The sequence below is a fragment of the Gossypium arboreum genome, chromosome 13 (assembly GCF_025698485.1).
Source record: "Gossypium arboreum isolate Shixiya-1 chromosome 13, ASM2569848v2, whole genome shotgun sequence".
Classification (NCBI taxonomy): domain Eukaryota; kingdom Viridiplantae; phylum Streptophyta; class Magnoliopsida; order Malvales; family Malvaceae; genus Gossypium; species Gossypium arboreum.
Genome location: NC_069082.1, coordinates 118455446 through 118463497, shown reverse-complemented (window position 1 = coordinate 118463497; position 8052 = coordinate 118455446). Strand labels below are relative to the sequence as shown.

General features: G+C 32.7%; 1 long non-coding RNA gene across 1 annotated transcript; it reads right to left on the bottom strand.

Annotated features, from left to right (window-relative positions):
- Positions 1–7228: 7228 nt before the first annotated feature.
- Positions 7229–8052, bottom strand: LOC128286472 (uncharacterized). The gene is made up of 3 exons (XR_008277050.1): positions 7824–8052; positions 7603–7720; positions 7229–7520 (listed from the first exon to the last, which is right to left on the bottom strand). It is a non-coding gene; the product is annotated as an uncharacterized LOC128286472 (long non-coding RNA).

Here is an 8052-nt window from a genome sequence, read left to right as displayed (position 1 = left end):
TCAGATGTTATTAAAAGGAACCACATTTCAAAAATATTTTTAAAATCTTAGACATAAGGACAGTAGCTAATCGATTTGGTACCAATTTTGGGCGCAATGAGGGTGCTAATCCTTCCTCATACGTAAACGACTCCCGAACCCATTTTCTCAAATTTCGAAGACCAATATCGTTGTTTTAGTAAGCCAAAATGTTTTATTAAAATGACCAAACCTTTTGGTGATCCAATCACACCTAAACAAAAAGGATTGGTGGCGACTCCACGTTCCATTTTCAAAAAGTTGATTCCCCGTTTTGTTTTCAAATTAAAAAAAAAAATGGTTTTGACAATTTTATTTATTTTTTACTTAATATAAAGTGTTCAACAAAAGATCATTGAATAAAATAAGTAGGTAGGTCTTGACAAAAAAAAAAACAACACAAAACAAAAGAGAAGTATGTATTAATAAGATTAAAATTAAAATAAATAATTTTTAAAAATATGTACGATATTAAAATAAAAAGATTAAATTATGATTAAAATGAACTTAAACACATAAATACATCATATTAATAATATTAAATGCATTACAATTATTTGTCCGTGTCGTAAATTTATATTAAAGTTCTTTTATATCTTGATTAATTTGAAATTTTAAGGTTTTGATGTTTGATGTTTAATTTTGATGGATTATGAAAATTTTTATTTTTATTTTCATTTGGCAATCAAATAATAGTGATGTGGATTGAATTTTATTACTCCATTAATTAATCGGCAATTGAGAATTTAAAGTTTAAAATTTTAGTTTTATTTGATAATTTTAAATGTATTAAAATTTTAGTTTTGCATGTTGCGGCCTATGTATATGTAAATTTATTTTGTGTGATAAAGAAAAGGGCATGGCAATTTTTGGATCGATTTCATTAAGTAACCATGGTTAGATATATATTATAGTAGAACTGCTTGATATAAATAGTATAGATGTTGGGATTTCCTTTGGTTATGGGCCTAATAATAGTTGGGTTCAAATTTTATTTTATGATTTTTTTTTAAAAGTATTCTTTCTAATAATTAATTTTTATTGTAACGCCCTAATTAATATATCCTTGTTTTTGTGAATATCTGACACAATGTGTATATACTTCAGTGGTTAAATATTCTGGGTTTAAGTCTCACATTTGCCAAGTTTATTATTTTTGGATTTAAGTCTTATCATGGTTCAGCGGGCTTATATTAAATTGCCGATATATGTAAATTTATATCAGAATGAGCCTATTGGTTTGAGTGGTAAGGGAGTTTGTGTGTTGGAGATCCTGTGTTCAAATCCTTGTACGAGAGTGGGTGATATTTTTGCTTGGTTTTGTGATAGAGTTTCTGTGGAATTAAAATTCTGAAGTGATTGAGGTTGAGGTGTTAGTGGGAAGTTGGGGATTAGTTTTGTAATATCCTGATTTTAGGCCTAGTCGGAATGGTGGTTTCGAGACCACAAATTCGAGATAGAAATAATTATTTTATAATTATTTTTAGGTCTTTGATATGATTGCATGATTGTGTGAAAATTTCGTGAAGAAATTCTATGCATAAAGTGCTTAATTTGAAATTAGGGACTCAATTGAATAAATTGCAAAACTTGTGTTCTAGAAGCATTTTGCATAAAATTGAATTAGATTATTAATTATAGGTCCTTAAAGAGTAATTTTACCAATTTATAAAAAAAATTTGGACAAAAATGGGCTTGGAAGGGTAAAATTTTAAAGAATAGTAAAAAGGGCATTTTGGTCATTTAGGGGTAAAATGAATTAAAAGACAAATTTTAAAACCCAAATGTGTCCATCTTCAGCCCCATGGCCGAATATAGCAAGGAGAAACCATGGCTAGGGTTTTTCAAGCTTCCAAGCTCGATTGTAAGTCCATTCTAGCCTCGTTTTTAATGTTTTTTACGTTTTTGGAGTCCCTAAAAGATTTAGCTTATGCTAGCAATAATTTAACCTAGGGTTTATATTTGGAAAAATACCCGTAGGTGAAATTTGTGTATTTTGGTGTTTTATGATAGACTATGAGGTTTTAAATTATGTTAGACAACTTGTGCTACTCGGTTTTAAGTGAAAACGAGCAAAAGGGCTTAATCAAGAAAAATACCTAATAGTCATAAGTACATGTTAGAGTGAGAATTTGATGTTGCCATAGAAGGAAAAATGATCAGCATGTCATAAAACATAATAAAATAGGCTGAAGTTTAATTTACGAGCTTTGGGGCAAAAGTGTAAATATGCAAAAGTTTAGGGCAAAAGCGTAATTTTTCCAAAATATGATTTTGGGTCAATTTGAATAATGTGAGTCCTAATTAGACTATATTTTAAATAATAGAGCAAGGAAAACTGAAATTGGGCTAAAATGGGAAAAATACCAAGTTGTGGACGAAATGGTAAAAGTAGCCATTTTCGCATACGAGGTAAGTTCATATGTAAATGTTGGTAACATAGTTATTATTTTAAATGCTTTAATGTTATTTAAATGATATGATAATTATTATGAAATATTATACTTGTGTTAATTGTTTGATAATATGTCAAATTATGTGATATACTTGGAAAATGTGAAATACTACCGAGTATCGGTATCGGCATTCCGTAGAAGATGGTTGAGACACATGATTGGGAAAAAGGTCCAGTTGAACCTTAGGAATGGATTAGGATACAAGTGACATGTCACTAGGATATTTGGGCATCCAAACTCGTTGAGTTGAGTCCGAGTTCACTTATGGATGCAAATGTCCGAACTCGTTGAGTTGAGTCCAAGTTCGAGGGATGTAACTAGGCATCCGAGCTCGTTGAGTTGAGTCCGAGTTCACTTATGGATGCGAACGCCCGAGCTCGTTGATTTGAGTCCAAGTTCACTTATGGGCGGGTTACATGGTAGCTTGGCTACATATGTGGCACTTATGTGCAAACTTTCCATGTATCCGAACTATATTCCGATGTGTTCAACGGGTAAAATTCTACTCAAATGGAGGAATACTCGAGATGAAAGGGACGTATTGGTAAGTGTTGTGAAATGGATACTTTGAACAGGTATGTACTTAACCCTCGGGTTGAAAACTCGATATAACAATAATATGGTAAGATGATAAATGAAAATATGATATGAATGTCTAGGTGATGATTATGCAAATGATGTTTTATGTTTGCTTATATGGTTATGTTACTTGCTATTTGCATGTGAACTTACTAAGCATTTATGCTTACTCCCTCCTTTTCATTCCTTGTAGTTTTGACAAGCCAGCTCGGAAATCGGAAACGGTCAGAGGCTCGCTCACACTATCCGTGTATCATCTTGGCATAATGGCTTGTATATTTTGAGCATGACATGTATAGCATTATAATCATTTTGTGTATATGATCTTATGATATGGTTATTGAGTGGTATGGAAATGCTTGGTAATGATTAGCCAGTGGAATGGCTAATCATGATCATATTTGGTGTTATGTATGCTAAATTGCTAGCTAATCCATGGAAACCATGAAATAGGTAAAATTTACCATAAAATAGATTCGACAAGCAGATAATGTGAGTTTGAAAAATCATTAAAATAGTAAAGATATAATTAGATGATGAATAAAATATGGAATTGAAGAATTATGAGTCTATTTTCATATGGATGGAACAAAACAGGTATATGAGTTATATTTTATAAGATGTTTAAATTTTTGTGAAATAGGGCCAGAGTGATTTCTGGATCCCCTATTCTGACTTTAAAAATTCATCATAAATTTTACAAAAATAATTAGAAGTCATTCTTTATATGTACAGATTCCTTATTGAGTCTAGTTTTATTAGAAATAAATGACATAGTCATTGAAAATCTGTACAGGGAGATATCTGGTTCGTAATACACAGAGGTCAGAGCAGTCGAACCAGACTTTAACTAATAAACTGTACTAATTGGCTTGACCAAAAATTCTAGAAAAAATTTATTAAATATATATATGAGTCTAGTTTCAGAAAAAATTTACGGAATTGGATTTCGAATTTCGGAACTCGAGATATGAATTTTTAAGGAACTATGACGCAGATTGCCAGCTTGACTGGAAATTTTAAAAATAAATTGTTTGAGCTGTTTAAGTAATGAATTAAGTCTGTTAACACCTCGTTTTCGACTCCAGCGACGGTCTCGGGTATGGGGCGTTACAAGTTTTATTTTATTTTGTCTTCCCCAAAATTCCTTTTCCTTTTGGCGTTTCTATCCCTCATCTCCCCTGTTCATTTTTTCTTCTTTTTCTTACCCCTTTTCGGCTTTTCAAATTTGATTCTTTTTGTTCAAATCCTGGCTGTGTTCGTTTGGTAAGTTCTGTTTTATTTAATCTTAACGTTTTTTGGCTAAGTTTTTGATGAGGGGTTTGTTTTTGTTACTCTCGGTTTAAGCGAAGGACAAGATTTGGCTGGGGCTCCTGCAGCAATTTAAGTGTTCGTAGTTTTTGTTCGGTAACCGTAAGTTTTCGTGTGTGTTGAGTGTTGTAAGGCTGTGATTGTGATATTTTCAATTGATTTTTTGTTAGTGTTACTAAATTTAAGCTCTGGAATGTCGATTTTTAGGTCTTGGAAGGCTCGGTATAGTTTTCGCATCAAACTGATACCAAATGTGTACCCGAAATGCGAAAAACTGAGTTTCGGCAAAAGCCAAAAATGGCCACTGTCGATGCCACACGGGCGTGTGGTCGACCGTGTACGAGACACGACTGTGGGGTCGATGAAGGCATGGGCATGCGCAAAACACGACCGTTTGATGGCTGGAATGTGACTGTGTGGGCCATACGGGATAGGCCATCTTGGGCATGTGGGTGTTGGGCCAGGCTATGTGGGTTACACGGGTAAAGCCAATTTGGGTGTGTGGGCCATGTTTTTGAAATTTTCCCTAGAGTCGAACGGGTCGTTCCGATCGACTGTAGGCCTACTGAATGGTTGGTAAGGGCAAACCAAACCCTGAAATTGTGTATCTGATAGTCTGGTAATCTGTTCTAAGTATGATAATGCTATGCATGTCTGATTATTCAGTTATCTGTTTATAAGCTTATTATGAATGATTAATTTGTTATCTCTATATCTGTTTTAAGGTGGGATTGTATTTGTGAAGGAATTATCGCCTATGTTCTGTGTGGCAATCATCGCCTATATTCTAGCAGCTTGGCTGCACATTATCTGATATGTGTCGTAATGGTACAATATGGTGTGTAGGGCTGGGTGGGTGTTTTTAACCCCACATGGTATGATGGGATGGTCGGAGATGGTGTGTAGAGGATGTGGGTAGGATTCTGATTATCTGATCTATATATCTGACTCTGTTATCTGTATCTAAAATGGACATGAGCCCCAATCTGTAACTGATTGTATGTGAGTTTTCTGCATGTTGCATGTCTATTTCTATTGGGTTACACACTGAGTTTACGTAACTCACCTCTGTTTGTTTGTTCTATTCAGGTAATCCTTAGACTTAGACGGATCGGTGCGACGGAGTCTTGCGGTGACTACTAGCCTACAAACTGAACTTATTTAAAGGTTTTATCTACTTAAAGGATATTTAAGGGAGTTTTGTATTAAATGGACTCTCCGGACTGTTGATTAAAATTTTGAGATTAGGAATTTTGTTTGGACAACACGCTAAAAACACGGTTTTTACTAAAACTAAGGTTTTCTAAAATATACAGACTGTCTTCTTGAAATACAACGATTTTCGTAAGATTCCGCTATAAAACATGTTTAAGGCAAACTAATTAATGGAATAAACGCTTTGTCAATGGATAAAAGCAAATAAGAGTTGAAAAACTGAAATAGTTTTATCATATAAATTTTGTTATCAAAACTCATTCTTTGTGACACCTTCGAATTCGGCCATAACGTCTAGGCTAGGTTTTGGGTGTTACATTTATATTATTGAACCGAGATTAAATCGGTTGAACCGAAAATCGGTGATCTGATTATTTTGATTATCAACCTAATTCTAAAAACATAGAATTATAGTATAAAAATGTCAAACCAAATTAAAAACTCCCATCATATAAATATCTAAAGGTTTATACGTCAAAAACAACTTTATGAAATTGCAAATAATAATAATAATAATAATAATAATAATAATAATAATAATAATAATAATTAAGCCCATTATATTAATTTCGCACTCAATTGAACCCCTATCGTTAATTAAAATAATCAATTAAGCACATCCATTAACGAAATATGTGGTTGGCTACATTGACCGTTAAAATAAATTGACGAACCAATTCGATGGTGACACGTGGCGACTTTTGGTTTAATCTAATATTTTCCCATAAAAATCTTAAAAATTATAAATAATAAAAAATCAGAGAAATTTATAGAAATTATAAAATATTTAAAAATATTAAAATGGATATAAAATTATAAACATTAAAAATAATAATAACTTAATAAATATTATAAAAATTCTAATAAATTATAAAAAATATAAAAATTAATAAAACATATTTGAAATATTTAAAATTTTATAAAACATATAAAAATTCTTTAAAATTATAAAAATATAAAAATTTAAAATTTAAAAATTTAAAAATATTAAAATTGATAACTGAAGTAATAGGTATTTATCTCAGGGTGAAAAAGAAGTATTTATAAAGGCTATCCTTCAGGCTATACCAACTTACTCGATGGCTTGTTTCTTATTACCTAAAGCTCTATGTGATGAACTCAAAATTATCGTTGCGAAGTTCTGGTGACAGAAGGGACATGGAAAAAGGGGAATTCATTGGTGCACTTGGAGAAACCTTTTTTTTTAAAAAGAAAATGATGGCTTAGGTTTTCAAAATTTTGGTCAATTCAATATCACGTTATTAGCTAAATAAGGCTAGTGTCTTATTAATTATCCAAATTCTTTATTGGCCAGAGTTTTAAAAGCAAAATATTATCCGCAATCGAGTTTCCTAAATGCAGAGTTGGGAAATTTACTTTCACTCACCTGGAAAAATATTTAGGCAGCAATGGGCCTTCTCCAAAACGGGCTATGCTGGAGAGTGGGCAGAGGGGATAAAATTTCAATCTGGGACAATGTTGATTCAGGGGATTGATAAATAATGAAGAATTAAAGTCAATTTCGGATCTTATTGATACTCCAAACAAAAAATAGAGAACGAATTTAATCAACAATACCTTTCAAGTGAAAATTGCTTAGAAAATCATGCAGATCCCTTTTGCAGAAACTAGTCACGAGGATATTCAAGTTTGGAAAGGAGAATCGTCCGGTGAATATTCAGTACGTAGTGCCTATAAACTATTATAAGAGGCTAATTTGGATCCTAGTAATTATTTAATACAAGCCAAAACCAGAGAATTTTACAGGAAACTATGGAGCCTACAGCTACCTTCAAAAATCACAATCACTATTTGGCGAATTTCCTAGGATTTTATTCCTAATCTAGCTAATCTCAGATACAGAAGAGTCATTTTCATACGACAGATGTCCCTGCTGCTATTCCTGGGAAGAAGACAGTCCTCATATCTTTCATCAATGCCCTATAACAATAGAAGTTTGGCAAATTATACATCTATCTTGGGTCATAAACAATATGAATCAAAATATATGGGAGTGACTAACATGGGTTTTCAAGAGAGGTACCGATGAACAATGTCGACTTTTTTGTTATGCCTTATGGTTAATCTGGTTTTCCAGAAACCAACTTATACATGAGAGGAAAAATATGACAAGAAGAGACCTTGCACAAAGAATACAGAGGCATATGAAGGAATATGAAGGAGTGAGAGCAACCACGAGTCCTTCAAACATGAACAAAAACCACAGAAACCAGGAAGACATACCGAGAAATAAGATTCAGTTTGATGCAACGTTCGATAATAGCAACTTCAAATCAGCGACAGGTCTGGTGGTTTAGGGTATGATGGGTGAACTCCTGGTCTCAAATTTGACCCTTCACAATGACTTCTTTTCCCCGTTTCCAGCAGAAGCATATGCATGTTTAGAAGCCATAAATTTAGAGATCTCAATTGGTATGCAATCGGTTAAAATAATGGGGGATTCCATAACAAT